The sequence below is a fragment of the Pelobates fuscus genome, chromosome 5 (genome assembly GCF_036172605.1).
Source record: "Pelobates fuscus isolate aPelFus1 chromosome 5, aPelFus1.pri, whole genome shotgun sequence".
NCBI classification, from domain to species: domain Eukaryota; kingdom Metazoa; phylum Chordata; class Amphibia; order Anura; family Pelobatidae; genus Pelobates; species Pelobates fuscus.
Genome location: NC_086321.1, coordinates 341,989,584 through 342,010,873, shown reverse-complemented (window position 1 = coordinate 342,010,873; position 21,290 = coordinate 341,989,584). Strand labels below are relative to the sequence as shown.

General features: G+C 41.8%; 1 protein-coding gene across 3 annotated transcripts in view; it reads right to left on the bottom strand.

The window, feature by feature from the left end:
- CSGALNACT1 (chondroitin sulfate N-acetylgalactosaminyltransferase 1) overlaps positions 1-21,290 on the bottom strand; it is a 369,464-nt gene that overhangs the window by 227,606 nt on the left and 120,568 nt on the right. For 2 of the 3 annotated variants that reach the window (XM_063455808.1, XM_063455810.1), the window contains one exon: positions 6,626-6,682. The gene's annotated coding sequence lies outside the window, so the exon portion shown is untranslated. Of the gene's footprint in view, positions 1-6,625; positions 6,683-6,974; positions 7,031-21,290 lie in introns of those variants that run through there. The other variant, XM_063455809.1, reaches the window with a different exon arrangement.

The window sequence follows — 21,290 nt, the reverse complement described above, 5'->3', positions numbered from 1 at the left end:
GACTACAGAGGCATGATCTATACACCAAAACTGCTTCATTATGCTAAAGCTGTTTTGGTGACTTTTGTGCCCCTTTATATTAGTTTAGTAAACAAACCTATAACAACATGGGCCTGCCCTGGAGACTCTGGAAATGCTAGTGAAATAGGGGCATCACTTTGATCTGAGAGGGCAGTCAAGTTGTAACTAGAAATGAACGGTCACTTCCCAGGATTTTAAATATGATGTTTACTTATCCCTGGATTATAAAAATAAAATAAAAAATATGTATTTGTGAGGCATGAAAACATAATAAAATTTTGAGATTCACACCAATTTATCCTGCATCCGGGAGTCTCTATCTTAGCGTCCTGTCAATCATTGTTATAAACGCTGTACTCTATACCTGACAGAAAGCATAGAGAAAAGCAGACAGAGGAGAAATGAAACAAAATGTTTGCATTTTTCCTCTTCATTTGCACTGTTTGCCCTGGATGTGCCTTGTCGGAACGGAATTACAATGTAGTTTGCTTAATTTTTTATATAAATTTTAAAGAAGACAAAGGAAAATAAAAAGTAAAAGCAAGTTCTAGGTTCTTTTCAATGTTTTATAGTTACTTAATGTTTTAAGGTACATTTTTCATTGATTGTAAGCTAGTTTGAGCAGGGCCTTCTATACCTCTTGTCTCTGTTAATATTCTGTATGTCAATTACTTGCTGTCAAATATCCCCATTCTAGAACTGTGAAGCGCTGCGGAAGTACCAAATTCAATGGGGACAGTCATAACCCGGGGGAATATAGTCCTCCAATCCTTTTTTTTTTTTTTATTGTCATAGGCATAACACAGAAAGGTGAGGAGGTGGTGAATGTTTTACCATGCCTGTGTAACACTAAACAAGAATTCAAGGCCACCCCGTGTGTAGGTATGGAGTGCATAACAGAAGAGAAAAATACAATACAATATCCATAATACACAGAAATATGTCCAATACAGCAAAGGTAGCCACACTGTGGAAAAAGTGATTTTTTTTTACTAGTAAAATCATAAATACAAACAGTTGTCTATTAAACCACCATCACTCTTTGTATTCTACAGGAGCAGTGGACAGAACTGAATGCAGTTTTGGGGTCTTAACAGTCAAATACTAGAATATTAATTAATTAATACATAATACACATTTAACAGACATAGAAAGATGACTTTTATAATCACTCTTTGCTAATTGGAGGCCGGGGTTTGACTATTAATATACCATCCTACCCCTGGCAGCATGTCGGTCTGCCAAAATTACGTCAGACCCGGGTAAATGGAGGAGCACCAGCCTATGCACAGAGTAAATTGGATATAAACGATGCACAGTAAGAAAATGAAGGTAGAGAACTTAATTTGCACATCTGCATTGTAAAAGGCAAAGTGCTCGGTATGGACGCTGCTGTACTGTATGCAGAGTTTGTCTCTGCATAGTTGAACAGGGGTTGGCAAACTGTTGGCTATCTAGATGCTGGAGACTACATCTGCCATAAGGCTCTTACAGTCGTAATGCTGGCAAAGCATTAGGGAAGATGTAGTCCACAACCTCTTTTTGTATGAGTAACACCGTCACAAGTGATTTCACAAACATCCGTCAGACAGCGCTGCAATCTGCTTGCATGCGCAGTGTATGTAAAGACAGACTTGACTGGCTGAAATAATTCAGCCACTTCCTGTATCACTGGAGACTGCCTGCAACAACCAAGAGGCTGAGCACGTAACACGGCAGAATAAGGACCTCGGGTTACGGGACGACTCTGCTGTAGTGTTTAATTAACCAAGCAGAAGTGTAAGAGTGAGAAGATTTAACTGGCTTTTGTGTCCACTTGCACACTGAAGTCTACATTAGTGAAATGAAGCAGTATTCTTAAATTTTCTTTTTAAATTACTCAAGGTGCTCAGGTGTTGAATGCTTATAGAAAATCTAAGAACTTAAATATGTAATTCCACAAGCAGCGACGTTGTGCCGACAATATTCCAGTATTTTCCTCTTTGACAAATAGGGAAGTGGAGTTTTCAGTTTGAATGATGCTCCAACGTAATAACAACACATTATTCCTTGGTCCTGTACAAGTCGATAAATGCAGGAGGTAAATAGCAATGTGAATTAAACTAACACCCTTTTTAAACCAGAACTTCCTCTAGCATCCGGCTTTTCAAACATTGCCCCAATCAACGGTGTATTTACCGCGAGGCTGACAAGGCATTTGCCTTGGGCGGCACTTTCGGGGGCGGCGGCAAAAAATCTGTTCCCCAATCGCCCTGGCAAATACCTTGCCAGCCTCTTGTCCTGGGGGGCCCCAAAAGGTAGATCCCCAGATGTTTAAAAACTATGGGGTGACCAAAAGGTAGATCCCCAGATGTTTAAAAACTACAGCTTCCATGATGTTTCGTCATTGTAAAGACATTCTAACAGTATGCAAAGTATCAAGGGAGTTGTAGTTCATCAACGTCTGGGGATCTACCTTGTGGGTACCCCTGCTCTAGAGGAGTACATTCTAGAATCTAGACCCAGGCCACAATGTAACAATATAGCAATCTTCCAGAAAGCCTCTGAGCTGGCTGTTAGTGGTAGTCATGTAACTGTGTACCTTAAGAGAGCGAAAATTGCAGTATTGATATAAATGTGGCCTAGTGGGAGTACAGGTAGCTGTTCAAATGATGGTAATGTCCAGTACTACACAACATGGCACTGACCTCAACGAGGTTACGGAGTCATCCTACCAAACGGTTAAATCAAAACAGGTTCACAATTTTGATGGTTTTAGTAAAAAAGAAATAACATTTAAAAGCAATAATTGGCAACACACATCAAGGGGCTACATTTTTACCGCAATGATCATACAGGTTCTTGCATGTAGGTAAAATATATTTTACCATATGAATGCAGAAAAATAACTCAACGGACCATTATTGAGTACTGACACTTTCAAAACTGTGTTGTAGACCCTTGGGAGAAACTTATTTTGCAGACCCAACCATGTGAAAAAAAATGTCGGGATCATTTGGAAATTGTTCATCAATGTTCACAAAATCGTGCGGAGTAAAAAAAAAAAAAAAGCAAGACGGTATTTGATAGTTAATAAAGCTGCCTCCACCTATATTGTAATCAGAGACGTGTCAATCAGTGCTTTACTCCCTTCAATGTAGCTCTGGTAGATCAGGCAATCTGACGTGAGAACTTTCTTTAAGTCAAGGAAACTATGGCACAAAGTTGACTCTACATACAAATTAATCACAGCGTGACTTTCTATACGACTGTAACGGACATGTAATCACCTGACGTTAAATGTTAATCAATAAGGGTTTTTTTGCCAGTAGAAGCTATGCAAAGAGGAAATTTAAAAAACGGTATTCCTTCAATAGCAACGTCTATCAAAACCTCCAAATATTAATCCCCACTTGTGAGAAACAGAGCGGAGATTTGAGATTTAAAAAAAAGATGTCTGAAAGTTTTCGAATAGTGTTCCATCCTTTAAGGTGGTCAATTCGCTATGACATCATCGGCTTTTGTGATGTCATACACAAGAACACCTCTCAATTTCCAAATCACTAACATCACATCATCCCTTTTTCTCCACAATCATGCATTGCTATTGTTCAGAATGTAAATTAAAACCAAGCTGTAGAGAGCAGAAACATAAGAGGAGCACAGGCGTTTTGACCCTATCCTAGTGTTCCATGATATACCGTACGCCCGATTGTTCTCCTTCGTCAGAAGGCCTACGTTGCAATGCTTATATGCAATACTGTAGATATATGACTAGATAACTAGATATTTCCTCTGATTGCTTTCATTTATCTTCTAATTTACAGAACTTACAGTCGGATATACGATGAGACATGGTTTGTTAAGCAGTTAGGGACAAATGACAGAATTTATTATGTATGTCATAATAACCTGTCCCTTAAAGATCGAACGATATGATTGAATGCCCCACTCACTTAGCACTGGCAAAGCTCCAGAGATACTAATGGTCAATATGTATAGCAGAGCACGCAGGACCCGACTTTAAGAGCGACATCAAATGTTATAGGTCCTTAATGATTTACAGCAATACATCAAATATTAAAGCATGTCATATAAAAGAATGTGTGTAAAAACCTGGGATAGAAACCATATATGGGGGGGATATGATAGAAACATTTAAATACATAAAGCAAATCAACACAGTAAAGGAGGGGACTATATTTAAAAGAAGAAAAACTACCACAACAAGAGGACATAGTCTTAAATTAGAGGGGCAATGGTTTAAAAATAATATCAGGAAGTATTACTTTACTGAGAGGGTAGTGGATGCATGGAATAGCCTTCCAGCTGAAGTGGTAGAGGTTAACACAGTAAAGGAGTTTAAGCATGCATGGGATAGGCATAAGGCTATCCTAACTATAAGATAAGGCCAGGGACTAATGAAAGTATTTAGAAAATTGGGCAGACTAGATGGGCCGAATGGTTCTTATCTGCCGTCACATTCTATGTTTCTATGTTTCTATATACACACCCACTTCTCCAAAGTGTTATTATTTCATATTGCAACAGTTTTTAATGAACACATACAAATAAAAAAACAAAAGAAATTAAATATTAACGCTGGTCTGTTTTAACAATATTTAAAACCTGCTGACATTTTTTGCATATTTGAAATATTACTGAAAGATCTTTTTGTAGAAGTAGCCATGCCTAGCTGCACCCGGCTTCCAAGAAAGCTTTTTAGCTTGACAAACAGGTACCAGACTTATCTAGCACGGTAATGAATGGAGATAAAGCAGACCTGTCAGATTATTTCCTCTTCAGTCATTTTAAACACATAGAAACCACGCAAACTTTTGAAAAGCTCTTCTATTGTGACAATAACAAAGTCTTTCAGCCCATCGCGTTTCTCGCCTTGTGTCACGTGACAGAATCTGGCGTGCTGAAATATGAATAGAGACTTGTCTTTGGGTCATGTTCACAGGTAATGAAGTTGCCGAATGCTCTGCTAAATTGCAAATATGTCCTATTCAGCGAAGAAGGACCAGCACCTTTAAAGCAGGGGTAGCCAGCTAGTTCTGCCACCGTGATCATGTTTTCTGACAATTATAAACAGCACATGCTTCAAGGAGGTAAATAATGGATAGTACTGTTGGCAGTATTCAGGGTTTACATAATGGTAGGTGGTACATGAATGGAGCTGCCCTGAATATTTCAAATTTGCATTTTGCCAGAATATACATGAATGATGTTGCCTGGAGTATTAAGAATTTGCAGACTTTAGAATGCTGTCAAGGGGGTACATGAAAAGATGTTGCCCTGTTAGGTGTTCATAAGCTACTGGGTACACTACGTTATTGAATATTGCTGCCCAGGAAGATTTAGACTTCACGTTTACATCCTGCCAGAAGTTACGTGAGCAGTACTGCCCAAAGTATTTTGAGTTTACATTCTGCCAGAATGAATCAACTAATCAGATGTGAGGTCCCACAGGAGCCATTGTGATTAATTAATAGACTTCCTCTGGCCATATGAGAGTTTTACACACTGTCAGCCTGCACTATGTGCATGCCTCCTGGCATCATGAGCAGTTTTTAGCAATCTGGGAATATAGAGTTGAGCTTACGATTCTTAAGCAGACAGGTACTGCTGTTATTGGACTGCAAGTCTCATTATCTGCAGCCAGCTTGCATTCATCAAATGGTCAAGGACAATTATTACACAGCTAGAGTTCTTCCTCTTGGCTTCTACTGCAAATGGGAGAAGGGATTTAACATTCCCAAATTCAAATCTGACAAATGCTGGTGGATTCTCTGTACGTGTAAAGCCGCTGCAATACCCACAGCCAGACTTCGTTTTGGGGGCACATGTCTGAATTAAACTAACAAGTATATGATAACAAAAAAAATGCTGCATGTATACACTGGCAATGACTGAAATGTACCCATGATTGAGAGGAAAGTGATATGATGGCGGGAAAAAAGGCTAATTTATTAGATTGTTTTGACCCCCAACAACTAGGATTTTGGCTGAATTTTGCAAGTTGGTTGTCAACTGTTTAGTGAATAAACCCCTAATAGTGTAGTAAGGAGGAAAGCACATGCTTGACATGTGACATATGCACGCAACAGTGTATATATATATATATATATATATATATATATATATATATATATATATATATATATATATATATATATATATAAAGCACATGACAGAACGCCACCAATAACAGAGTTTGGTTATTCAATGACCTGAGAAAAGCACAAAATTGACCAAGAAATTGCAAATGTTATGACAAAATGATCAAGTTCAAGAATTTAGCAAATTCTTATATTCTCGATAAAGTCCCATTTACTAAGCAATTACATGGAAACTGTCATTTCTTTATGCAAGCAAATGTTCACCATAAAATATGTGAGGCGTGATTATAGATCTATCAAGAAACATTCTATTATTGTCAATCATGGCATTCTTGTTTTTTATATTGTTAATAAAAATTAACTATTTTAATCTATTACTTTTGTAATCTGTTTCTAGATATTTTTTTTTTTTTTTTTAAACAAATGGATAAAATAATTTCTTACACACACAAATTAAAAAAGATATAACACATAACACAAAGTGCATTTTTTTTTCTTACCTTATAATACTCCAAATTCTTTTTGGGAATGACAGCAACATAACATCATATTGAAATCTGATATAGAAAGAAAAAAAATATATATGTGAACAATGTCTATCAGAATTCCAGATTTAACACAAAAAAACACTCCAGATTTATGTCAAAAAGCAAAGTCTCTTCCGGGCTAAAAAAAACGTTAGAAAGCTTCCCCAGTTGTTTAAAAGACAAGAATTTGAAAGACATCTTCAACGTAAAGGGCATTCTTCTGGATGAAGCAAAAATAATGATATATAAATAAAAACACAGGGAAAAAAAACCCACAAAAGAGCAGATTTTAGCTGTAGTATTTTTCTTAAATTTTTTTTACCATCAGTGCTTGTTCTTGTAAACTACTCGATAAAGTAACACTCTCGCATTGAATGATTCCAGAAACAGGCAAGTCCAGCAGTGGGAAATGAGGGGATAAAAAAAAAAAAAAAAAAAAAAGTAAAAAACTTTTCGTTCATTTCTGTTGCATTTTGACAGCAAACAATCACGGACGTAGGGAAATGAGCAGTCCCTGTATGTTTGTTTTACAAATAACAAAGAAAACCCTTTCTTGCATGGACATTCCCAGAGGGAGAAGAAGGGGTCCAATATCCCTAAATCCACCAGGCAGGTTTGAGAAGAATCTAAAAAAGAAGGTCTCTCTATTGCGTCAAAGACCCCACTGTGCAGGAGAAACAGTGAACAGTGAGGTATTAGAACGGGCTGAAGACAGCTTTTCAATACACTCTCTGCATCATCTCTCAGAGCCTGCCCCACTCATCTTACATAGCAGCTGTACTGATTCAAGAGGCAATCGCTCTTATGCCTATACTGGTCCTATTCAGGCAAATCAAACACAGTAAAGTGCATTCACAAACAGGAATTGCTTGAGAGAGAAGAAAAAAAAATTCTTTACAGGTCAGCCCTTTTCTGTGGAGACGGAGGAGCCGAACGGCTCATTGCTAGCTTTTACCTATGTTGGGCAAAGCCCACACAGCACACAATCACTCCCCTGTATGGCTATTTAGAGCCTCCTTAGAAAATAAACGTTTCATACCATATTGAGTTCGGTACATAACTGCCCTGCATGGTTGCTTAAACCTTAACTTCTTTTGGTATAAAACACATCCCCCTTGAAACAAGTCCTTCACTGTGTTTTACTTATGGACCCACTGGCGGAAGGAAAATGTAAGGATTGCTGTAAAGTGTTATCGGAGGATAGTATGTTTTAAGTAGGCGTATTCCAGAGCTGAAGTTCTGGCTCGGAAGATCAGTTTAGTAAAAGTTGTGTTTTGCATCAATGCTGGGACATATTCTTTTCTACAATGTAAGTTCATTGAGCAGGGCCCTCCACCTCTCTGTTCCTGCACCAGTCCAGTTGTCTGGTTACAATTACATGTCTGTTAGTCCACCCATTGTACAGCGCTACGGAATCTGATGGCGCTATATAAATAATAAATAAATAATAAAAATAATAATAAGTACATTGATACCTGTAATGTATTGCCACAACAGCATTAACAAACGCCGTCATAGTTAACATAATATAACATAGGTATGGCAGGAGTAAACCTTTTTTAGTTATTTAGTAATTCAAGATGTAGCATAATGTTAAGAACAACAAACCGTTTGCGTACCAGCAACATGTTTGGGGGGAAGCTGCATGTTCGGTGTGAGAGTGTGGTATTCGCGTGAGCAAATACTTGTAAAGTAAAACTTTCTTCTGGAACATATTTGAAGGTCAAAGCAGTCAAGGTAGATAAGGCATTGTGATCACAAATTACAAGGTAGTTAAAGGACTATAATTAAGTAGGAGTCAAGAAAGCTAATAAAAAACACTAATTATAAATAGGACATTCTTTCGTTGCGTCAGAAAATGTGTATTACCAAAATGCAGATCTAAATGTATCAATAATTACTTAGTATATGTAGCGCATTACAGCTCTTTCGTTGTAGACACAGAGAAGTGAAAACCACTCTATGCATAATTTGAGAAATGTAGATTTTCCATTTATAAGAAACATTAAAAATGTTACAAGCACTAGAAGCTGCTTTAGTGGTTATGGTGCCAGGAGTGTCCTGGTATCCTACCAGGTTAAATAGTCAAATAATTTACGCGGGCTGCACCGGGCACCCAACACCTCCTCTTCTGGAACCTCAGAGGAGATTCCGTTAGCTCCAGTGAGCCAAGTCTTCCTGTGCAGGGTCAGCTCATTGACTTAGATGAGTGCATCAACTAAGCACTCTCTGCCAATGAGTGTCTCCCTGCACCGAGAGCCGTATTAAGGTTGCGCAGGGCCCTACGCAGGGTGCCAGATTGGGGCTCCCTCCAAGAGCCCTTGTCTCTGTTTCTGTGAATGTTGTGTGTGTATGCTGACTCAGTGTTCTGTGTGTGTAGGAGGTAGACAGCTGTATGAGAGGGCTGAGGGTGTGTCCAGACCCAGACAGGGGTCCACATCCTTGGTTGCCTAATAGGTAATTCAGCTCTGCCTGCACCACTAGGCTTCATACAGTGCCAGGTAAGTTGTCAGATTATCATCGTTTGACTACTTAACCTGGGAGGGCACTAGAACCGTGCTGTGTTTATGGTACTTGAAGCGCCCTTTAAAATAATATTAAAACATTTATTACACTTCTTTAACTGAATGAAAAAGAAAACAGATTATTTTGCCAAGTTATTCTGGGCATTCATGATGCTTTCTGATGTCAGACTTTCCAGTGGGGAGATTTAGCCAAAGAAATTGCTCACCAGCATTTATTTATTTTCAGTTTTATAACATGAATTTAACCTGTACTAATAGTAATTTCATTGTAGATGACAAGTGCCATGATACCTGGTAAAACAAACAACAACAAACTACTCTATGTCAGTGGCGTACACACGATCCATGGGGCCCCGGTGCGAAAATTCATCCGTGGGCCCCCCGCGCTTACTCTGCTCGGGCCGGGGCCGCAACACATGCGGTATATACCACCACTGCATGCAGATACATACACTTAAAGGACCACTATAGGCACTCAGATCACTTGAGCTCAATGAAGTGGTCTGGGTGCCAGGTCCTTCTAGTTTTAACCCTGCAGCTGCTATGTTTCACTGAGGGTTAATCTCGCCTCTAGTAGCTGTCTCACTAACAGCCGCTAGAGGCGCTTCCGAGATTCTCACTGTGAAAATCACAGTGAGAAGACGCTGAGCGTCCATATGAAAGCTATGGGCGGTTTGAATGCGCGCGCATGCGGAGCTGAGAGGCAGATCGGGGCGAAAAGATCCCCAGCGCCAAGGGAGCCTGGCGCTGGAGAAAGGTAAGTGCTGAAGGGGTTTTAACCACACACACACACACACACGAACAGACACATACACACTAGCTAACAGACACACACATTTACTGACAGACACACACTCAGTGACAGACATACAAACACTCTCACTGACAAACACACACTCACTAACACACACACACAAACTAACATGCTCAGTAACAGACACACACAGTAACACACTCACTGACACACACACACTAACAAACACACATTGACCCTCACTAGCAGACACACACTTAATAACAGACACTGACACACAAAAATTAACACACACTGACACACATATACACACACACACTAATATATATCTATATATTTTAAATTTAATCCCTCAGCCTCCCTACCTTTGGGAGTGCTGAGGGGATTCCCTGGGGTCCAGTGGTTCTGCCCGGCCGGCCTGTCCTGCAGGCGGCGAGGGAGCATTCTCCCCTGAGCGCTCTCTGCCCAGCTCCCTCGTGTACCGCTTACTGATGCCGGAGCCGGAATGATGTCATATTCCGGCTCCGGCATCAGTGCGGTGCGCGTGAGGGAGCTGGGCAGAGAGCGCTCAGGGGAGAATTCCCCCTCGCACGCGCCCGGTGACAGCACTGCCAGCCTCGGGAGGCCCTGAGGTGGCCAGCTCCTGGGCCCCCCAGGAGAAGAGGCTGGCAAACTGGCGTACATACCTGGATGGCCGGCCCCAGTCGCAGCTGCGACCCCTGCAACTGCGGTATGTACGCCAGTGTCTATGGTAACTGCATTTCTACCGACTATGGCTTTACTGAACTCAATGTTCCTCAGGACTTGCAGCTTGCTCATGCAGGAAAGGGCAGAGTCCGATCCTGAAATATCAAAAAGCTCCTGGAGACAACCCCGAAGCAGGGAGTTGGATAAAATGGTCTCCTCGAACGCACCTACAACTTCTGCAAAGTCTTCCTATAAATTGCTTTCTTGGAATGTTTGGGCTATCAACAAACCTATCAAACCAGAAGAAATCCTTATTTATTTGTCCGTCTGCCAACCACACATCACCCCGCTGCAGCAAAGAACTCAGCCACATCTCTAAAAGCCTAGTGGAGTCACACCTCCATTTCAGCTCACTACAAGTACAACAAGAGTAACCCTCATAACTAACACTGCAACATCGTACTTCCCAACTTTATACTCCACATTGGCAATTTCTGTCATACTTCGCTAATAATCCCTCTATTCAAACTCGCCCATTAACTAGTTGATTTAATGAAGAACCTGATTCATGCCAACGACCCAATGTTACTATGGGACACTTCCAAGGGGGTGCTTCGGGGGAAAATAATTTTAGATGTTGCCTCTCATGGCAAAAAATGTCTCCCAGACTTACTAACACGTGAAAACGCACTCCATTAGAATACATTTCTATCCCCAATTCGATACAACACAGCAAAGCAGACACTAGGAGACTTGAATGAACAAACAAGGTTAGATCACCAGAAACAGCATTTTGTCTGTTGGGGTGGAAGGTCCGGAAGGCTTTATGCTCGCATGGCCAATCCAACCATTCGATTTAAACATATTGCTTCTATGTATCAGTGTGAAACAATGTATTTCCTATAGTTATATAAAATAAAAATATAGTAAAATTTTCTCAGAGTGTGAATAAAAGGACATTGATTTGTCATTAGCAAGAACATAGACCAGGGGTGTCATACTATGGACCCAATGATTTGTCTAAAACTCCCTTTGTTATCTATGGCAAGGGTAGGCAACCTTCGGCACACCAGATGTTCTGGAATACATTATAGCTGTAAGAGAATTATGGGAGATGTAGTCCACAACATCTGGAGTGCAGAAGGTTGCCTACCCCTGACCTATGGCATAGGTAGAATTGAAAAAGTTTGTGTTCAATGACAACTGGAGAACCACAGTTCAAAACACTTGTATAGATATTTTTATATAGTCAATAAATAAGCAATACTTATCTTCTATAATTTAACACTTACAATATATCTGAAGACTGCATAAATCAAGCAGACTATGCATTATTTAATTATACTGAAGCTTAATGTATTGAATAGATGCATTATTGCAGAATATCCATCACCGTTCTTCTACCTCTACTGAATTCTAAAGACCCATTTAAGCAATATGTGAGATGGTCATCGGGGAGAAAAAGGCACAACCCTTCATTGAATCTCAGTAACCTGATCTTGTAGACCTTCAATTATTCATAACTGCAAAACACTGAAACAAATTAAAGAAAAACAAATGCCTGTAGAGTGGATGCCTAAATTATGTATTGGTAAAAGTCAATCATCTCAGACCTCTCCCACTCAGTGTAATTAGTGCAGATTGCTGCCCACATAGATTAAACTAGAAAGGAACATTCTGTTTAAGTAGTCGTGGCCATTAGACGACCTTGAAACAACAGCCTCTGGTTTAGTTCCCACTATCCCTTCAATACTGCATTATAGAGTCAGCATTTGTGTAGAAGCCATTCAAGGAGGAAAAATAGAAACATTTCAAAAGGATGTAATTGCACTTTGTGACTGCAGAGGAAGTCGACAAACATTTCCCAAGCTGAAACTGAAATATATTTCTCATGATTCTCAACTTGGAGAGTGAAATATGGTGAAATAGTACAAGAGGGTAGCGTTCTGTTGGCGACACTTTCCCAGGATAACCAGATACAATGCATATAGTAATATTACAGGCAAATTATCACTAACCTACATGATGTATTTTTCACATGGATGAATGTTTAAACTAACACTAAAGCGTTAGGAATACAAACCTGTATGACTTTAGAGTGTCCCTGTCCCTAGTTATAGAATTACCCCTTTTCCAATAAAATTAAGTTTTTTACTTAACTTTTCTCCTGTACCGAAACTCTTTTGGGGCAGTTTACTTCTCATCCAACTGCAAAGTCACCAAGGAGGAATGGTTTCCTCTACGATGGTCCATTTCAATGCTCCTCATAAAGAAGCTTTGGGGACCAGATGCACATGGGCCACGAGCATCCAAGCATCCCCATAGTAAAGCTTTGATTAAATGTTTTCCTATTGGGGCTACCGAATCACAGGACCAACTTGTACACTCTCAGTGCTGCAGAAGTGCCTCTAGTGGCTGTCAGGAAGACAGTCACTGGAGGCGAATTTAACCCTGCAACGTAAACATTAAAAAAATTAATTAAAAAAATGCAATGTTGTACATTGCAGGGTTAAAGTGGATAGGACCACTGCACCCAGGCCACTTCATGGAAATGGGTGGTTGGGTTACTAGTGTCCTTTAAAAAGATAAATATCACATTAGCAAACATATGTCAATTGTAAAGAGCGGTAGTCTAGGGAACAGGTTGCCAGTTAGCCCTGTATATGCTGCTAATATTTAGGGGCCAGATACCACAGGAGTGACAGGACATGTTCAGTTCTTGTGGTGTCCATGCATCGACCCATCAAAACTGTTTTGGCAGCACGAGCACCATGATATTGATATCATATGATACATGATATTAGGCAGGTGGTTTTAATGTTGTGGCTGATCAGTGTGTGTTTGCATAGTATATATAGTGTAGACGAATTAGCCGTATTAGTCCAGTAAACAAGATGCCAAAATACCAGAGTATCGCAGTATGCAACGATACCTTTTTCATTGGACTAACATAATATTTCAAAGACAAGCTTTTAAGGAGTTTCCTCTCTTCTTCTGGTCTGAAGCAATACTGATCAATCTGATAGCGTTTAACACTAAAAACAACTGATGTTCCAATATTATATTATAAGGGTATCATTGCATACTGCGATACTCTGTGATTTTGGCATAAGATATATATGTATATATATATAAATACACATATACACACACACATACATAAAAACACACACTTTATAAATAAAGTGCCATCACATTGCAGCACTGTCTATGGGTACAACAAGTTTTTTTTGTTGTTTTGTTTTTTAATACAACAACATTACAGTACAATATAACTAACAGACAATACAAATTTTGACAAACGATGCCCTATTCTCATGGGGGATTGCAATCTGGATGGACAGGAGGTGAAACAGGAGGTAGGGACTGCAATGGTGCGAACGATGTTTAATACAGATGAGGGTATTTATTGTGTAAGTGGAAATCATTGGTTGAGTGGTAGGCTTCCCTGAACAATAATGTCTTTAGGGATTGTTTAAAGAAAGACAGACTAGGGGAAAATCTGGCCTATAATTTGCAATTATTTTATGAACTCCTGACAATTCAGTTGAGTGACTATAACCCTGAGTTTGTAGGTCCTAGCAAGTCATAGAGTTCAAGTCATTTTCCAATCATTATTTGAGTAGGATGGCATGTGAGATATTTTGAGCAACTGTATTCTAAAAGAGAACGCTCAGATTATAATGCCTAACTGGATTAGGCATGCGTATAAACCTATGTTTTAATACTCTGAATTAGTGGTAAAACAATGAAAGACATCTATATATTAACTTACGAAAATATATCAGTTTTGTGATCTCTGCAAATCTGGATGAAAATGTAAAATAAATATACCATATAGTAAGTGTGGGCGATCACCTTGTGCTGGTTAAATCATGCTGGTTTTATTATGCAGCAAGCCACAGTCGTGCTTCGTTTCCAGAAAAGGTGACAGATCAGTATAAAAAAACCTTAAAGTATGATATTGCAAGGCCCTATATTGCCTATCGAAGAAGGATATGGTTAAAAATGAATCTGGGTTTCTTTCCTAAATTAAATAAAAGTAATATACCACTCCTGGGAAACCATATGGTTCAATATCACACAATAACTCTGCTGATTTAAAACAAAGGCTCCAGATAGCCATGTTGAATAAGTGATTATATATATATATATATCCTTTTAAAATGCTCCCTACCAAGTAAATCGTACTCTAAGAACAGCAAACAAATGTCAGTAATACTGGTACCTACAGCATAATGTTCTCCTTTAATTAGATTAGTACTCAACCACAACCTACAGTATATTGCCCATGGAAAAACTAAAACCTAAAAACGAGGTTCTAGAACACAGAATTCCATAACAAAGCATATAACCCACTGTATAGCAGTCCGTTTATGAATCCCTTTTATTACACATTTTCCAGAAAGCCACAAAAAGTGTGTAGCAGAATACATTTTGTTGCCTGTCTTAGCTTGATCTATTTACATAGTAGCTTGGAAAAAAAAAATCTATTTCAAAAGGGTCTGCAGTCAGAATAAAATATAAAATATCCCAATTTAAAAGTTATTTGTAGAATGCGGTCCAACGTGGGACCATTGTCATAACACAACTAAACAAACACGAATACAAAGACGACATATAACAGCTATCAGGTTTCAATTCAGGGAGTGTGCCGTGTAGTTAAAGACACATACTATTTAAAGTTACAGTATAACTAAAGCAACCCTGTTTCACTAGATACCCTGCATTTATTTTCATTTTATTTTTCCCCCAAAGTAGAAAGCTAGATTGTCTGTATTTGTAGTGACACTAAAGTGCAAACTCTTTTTTGAAACAAAAATACACTAGACCAGGGCTTCCCAAACTTTTATGCGCCGAGACCCACTTTTCAAAATGGTAATTTTTCGGGACCCACTTGCTTTTAATGCGTATTTTAAAAAGTGAACACCATGGCAATCCGCTTCAGAGGCATACAATTGGCACACCATGGCAAACCGCTTTAGAGGCATACAATTGGCAAACTATAGCAATCCGCTTTAGATGCATACAATTGGCACACCGTGGAAATCCGCTTTAGATGCATACAATTGGCACACCGTGGAAATCCGCTTTAGAAGCATATAATTGGCAAACTATAGCAATCCGCTTTAGATGCATACAATTGGCACCAGGGGAGGGCTGGCAGCCTTAGGCCTGGGGGGCAAAACCAGTCAAGTGGCCCATTGCGACACCAAATCAGTTCACCATCCATGCCCACCTTTTTCTGGTTTTATAACGGATATTGATGTTATGCTAATCAGTAGCTCTTTGCCATACCCGCTCCTTCACGGCTCTGACTTTCAATGTTGTCAGAGCACAGGCTGAGAATCTCTGAGCCTGTGCTCTGACTCACTAACTGAGCGCCGGAACCACGATGGAGAGGATTTGATCTGACTGCACCTACTGCTGGTCCGAATCGTTTAAATTAAATATGCTGGTGTACCCAACTTGTGAGCTGTGTTGGCCGCCGGGCGCCTCTGTTGTCATGGCACCCTGCGTGACCGCACAGCTTGCCCACCCTAACGGCTGGCCCTGCTGACACACACTGATGTTACTTCTTAGACATCCCTCAATATTAATACAAAGATGAGAGTAAACACCAATAAACTGTGGAAACAGAGCTGATCCCCCCAAATTTATAAAGGTTTGCTTAGAGGATTTATTCAAGATTAAATCATGCCTCCTCCTCTCTCCCCCATGCGCTGCTCTGTAGGCTGGGAGGAAGTGAAGAGTAATCACAGTCTCCCAGCACAACGCCACCTGTGGCTGCATGGGGAACAGCTGTTTAATGTAATGCTTGCAGGACGGCCAGCTGCCGCAGAACCTCTTTGTTTCCGTCTCTGCAAAGGGCTCTAGGCACTGCTTGTTGTGAGTGTGAGCCACTGTAAATTAGGGGCAGAGGGCACTTGCACTGTGGTCAAGACGGGTCTGGGCAGGAGGAGAGTGCAGTGCAATCAGTGCACTCCCCTCCTGTGGGTCACCAGTAGACTGGTGCACCTGCCCAGGATCAGAGCCGGTGCAAGGATTTTTGCCGCCCTAGACAAAATATAAATTTGCCGCTCCCCCCCCATGTGACATCACAATTCCCCACCCATATGATCTGCCATATGAACTAACGCCAGTGCTGCACACAGTGTGTGTTTACATTAAAAAGCCTGCAGGGACCAGCTATAGACACCAGAACCACTTCATTAAGCTATAGTGTCCCTTTAATGTGAGGTAAATTATAGATTAGTGTCACTAATAATATACTAGATTGCCTACTTACAATTAGATGAGGATGATGATGGGCTGCAGTTTGGCTCCACTGGTCTGGTGTAGAACAGGACCTCTGGAGGCTGTTTGCAACTGTGGTCACAAAATTCAACGTTCTGGGAGAATTGGAAGCAGCTCCATTTTTGGGGGGCCTCTTACACAGCTCAAGGTCTGGGCCCCAGTGCCTGACGGTGAGTATGCCCATAAGGCCCACTCATAAGTCCACTTATATGTTCCACCCACCCATGAGCTCGCTCACAGGGAGTGGAGTGTGTAGGGGATGTGGTATGTGTTATCTCATATGTGTGCTTATGATATGTAGTGTATAGGGATACCAGTTTGTGCAGGTGATGCAGTGTGTTTGTGTGTAGTGGAAGCAGTGTGTATTTGTGTATAAGGGATGTATTATGTGTTTCTGGTTGTGTGTGAGGGATGCATTGTGTGAATCTGTGTTTGTATGCATAAGGGATGCAAGGTGTGTGTCTGTATGTGTGTGCATTGAGTGTAAGAGATGCATTGTGTTTCTGTGTGTAAGAAAAACATTGTGTGTGTTTGCATGTGTGTCTAAGGGTTTGCATTGTATGTTTCTGTGTATGTGTGCAAATGATGCATTGTCTTTGTGTGTAAGGGTTGCATTGTGTGTGTGTGTGTGTAATGGATGCATTGTGTGTTTCTCTGTGTGTAAGTGAAGCATGTTCTGTTTCTGTGTATGTATAGGGATGCATTGTGTGTTTCTGTGTATGTATAGGGGTGCATTGTGTGTTTCTGTGTATGTATAGGGATGCATTGTGTGTGTGTGTGTGTGCGCGTAGTGTTATAGAGCTCCCTGTCTTGCCCCCTGTCCTATAGAGCTATCCCTTCTGTCCCTTAGAGCTCTCCCCTGCCCCTTAGTGGTCTCTCCTCTCCCCCACCCTCCCCTAGCGGTCTCTTCTCACACTCACCCACCCTCCCTGTGCTCTTCTCATCCCCCCTCCACCCTCCCTGTGTTCTTCTCACTCCTCCCTCTGTGTGTTCTCACCCCCCCTGTGTTCTTCTCACTCCTCCCTCTGTGTTCTTCTCACTCCTCCCTCTGTGTGTTCTCACCCCCCCTGTGTTCTTCTTACCCCCCCTCCTCCCTGTGTTCTTCTTACCCCCCTCCTCCCTGTGTTCTTCTTACTCCCCCTCCTCCCTGTGTTCTTCTTACTCCCCCCTTGTTCTTCTTACCCCCTTCTTCGTATTACTGCCCCCTTCTTTTTAACCCTCCTACTTCTTCTTACCCCCTCTTCTTCTTCTTACCCCCTCTTCTTCTTCTTACCCCCCTCTTCTTCTTCTTACCCCCTTCTTCTTACCCCCCTCTTCTTCTTACTCCCCCCTCTTCTTCTTACTCCCCCCTCTTCTTCTTACTCCCCCCTCTTCTTCTTACTCCCCCTTCTTCTTCTTACCCCCCTCTTCTAATTACTCCCCCCCTTCTTCTTCTTGCCCCCCTCTTTTTCTTATCTCCCCTCCTTACTTCCCCCTTCTTCTTACTCTCCCCCTCCCCTCTTCTTACTCTCCCCCGCCCCTCTTCTTACTCTCCCCCCTCCCCTCTTCTTACTCTCCCCCCTCCCCTCTTCTTACTCTCCCCCCCTCCCCTCTTCTTACTCTCCCCCCTCCCCTCTTCTTACTCTCCCCCCCCTTTTTACTCCCCTCCCCTCTTCTTACTCTCCCCCCTCCCCTCTTCTTACTCTCCCCCCTCTTTTTACTCCCCTCCCCTCTTCTTACTCTCCCCCCTCTTCTTACTCTCCCCCTCCCCTCTTTTTACTCCCCCCCCCCTCTTTTTACTCTCCCCCTCTTTTTACTCTCCCCCTCCCCTCTTCTTACTCCCCCCCTCCCCTCTTCTTACTCTCCCCCCCTCTTCTTACTCTCCCCCCCTCCCCTCTTCTTACTCTCCCCCCCTCTTTTTACTCCCCTCCCCTCTTCTTACTCTCCCCCCCTCCCCTCTTCTTACTCTCCCCCCCTCCCCTCCCCTCTTCTTACTCTCCCCCCCCCTCCCCTCTTCTTACTCTCCCCCCCCTCCCCTCTTCTTACTCTCCCCCCCCTCCCCTCCCCTCTTCTTACTCTCCCCCCCCTCCCCTCCCCTCTTCTTACTCTCCCCCCCCTCCCCTCCCCTCTTCTTACTCTCCCCCCCCCTCCCCTCCCCTCTTCTTACTCTCCCCCCCCCCTCCCCTCTTTTTACTCTCCCCCCCTCCCCTCTTTTTACTCTCCCCCCCTCCCCTCTTTTTACTCTCCCCCTCTCCCCTCTTTTTACTCTCCCCCCCCCCTCCCCTCTTTTTACTCTCCTCTCTCCCCCCTTCTTCTTACCCCCTCCCCTGTAGGTGGCCGAGCTGCACTCCGGTCCGCGGTCCCGGCCGGAGTGATAGGAAGGTGCTCAGTGTGCACCTTCCTGTCAGTCCGGCCGGGTACAGGAAACAGAAACTCCTGTTCCGCGCGGAACAGGAGTTTCTGTTTCCTGTACCCGGCCGGACTGACAGGAAGGTGCACCTTCCCATCACTCCGGCCGGGACCGCGGACCGGAGTGCAGCTCGGCCACCTACAGGACAGGGGAGGGGAGGGGAGGGGAGGGGAGGGAGGCAAAAGCAGCTGCAGCCGCCGAGCGCTCTTTACAGAGCGCTCGGCGGCTGCATCATTTAAAGGGCCGGCCCGCCGCGGCCGGTCCTAAAATAATTTCGGGCGGCCTGGGGGGCAATTGCCTCCCTGCCCCCCGGCCCAGCCCGCCCCTGATTGGCACACCATGGCAATTCGCTTTAGATGCAAACAATTGGCATACCATTGCAATCAGTTTTAGATGCATAAAATTGGTACATCATGGCAATCAGTTTTAGAGGCATACAATTGGAACATCATGACAGCTTTAAATACATAAACTTGGCACACCATGGCAATCAGCTTTAGATGCATAAACTTGGCATATCATGGCAATCACTTTTAGATACATAAACTTGGCACATCATGGCAATCAGCTTCAGAAGCATTCAATTGGCACACCGTGGTAATCCGCTTTAGATGCATACAATTGGCACACCATGGCAATCCGCTTTAGATACATACAATTGATATACCATTGCAATCAGTTCTAGAGGCATACAATTGGAACATCATGACAGCTTTAAATACATAAACTTGGCACACCATGGCAATCAGCTTTCGATGCATAAACTTGCCATATCATGGCAATCACTTTTAGATGCATAAACTTGGCACATCATGGCAATCAGCTTCAGAAGCATTCAATTGGCACACCATGGCAATCAGCTTTAGATGCATAAAATTGGCATATCATGGCATCACTTTTAGATGCATAAACTTGGCACATCATGGCAATCAGCTTCAGAAGCATTCAATTGGCACACCATTGCAATCAGTTTTAGATGCATAAACTTGGCACACCATGGCAATCAGCTTTAGATGCATAAACTTGGTATATCATTGCAATCAATTTTAGATGCATAAACTTGGCACATCATGCCAATCGGCTTCAGAAGCATTCAATTGGCACACCATGGCAAACAGTCAGATGCATAAAATTGGCACACCATGGCAATCAGCTTTAGATGCATAAAATTGGCATAACATGGCAGTTTTAGAGGCATAATTTTGATATATCATGGCAGTTTTAGACGCAGAAACTTTACACATCATGGCAATCAGTTTTAGAGACATACAACTGCTTACTCACAGACTCAGAATCAGAAATGTTGTTGTCCTGCTCTTTCATCCAGGCACCTCACATTGATTATCCTAGTGGTGGAACTAATGTAGAGAGGACCGTGGTGCAAGTATGTTTTCTGGGCCCCCATCTAGTGAAAGTGTGGCCAAAAGGTAGATCTCCATCTGTCGGAGAACTTCAACAATAATATGCCAGATGGAGATCTACCATTTGCACATCATTGCAGGGTTATATTTGTGAGCAGTGTTTGAATGTAAGCATGTTTTTGTATTAAGTATATGTGTGCATGTATGAGTGTATTTGTATGTACTGTTGCTATTGGAATGTAGTGGTGTACTTGTTTGTAATGTTTGCATCTGAATGCAGGGGTGTTTGTATATGTAGTGTAGGACTTTAAATGCAGGTGTGCTTTTTGTGTGTAGTGTTGGTGTTTGAATGAAGGGGTGTTTGTAGATCATTTTAGTGTTTTAATGCAGGGGTGTGTTTGTAATGTTTGCGTTTGATTGCAGTGTGTGCGTGTGTGTAGTGGATGCAGTGTGTGTATATTGTGTTTATAAAATATACATATACACAATGTGTGTTTCAATGTAAGGATGTTTTTTTGTATGGAGTATGTGTGCAGTGTATATACACACACACACACAAATACACAAATACACAGCGATACACACAATGACACTTAGTTTCCCACACACAGATACACAGACACTC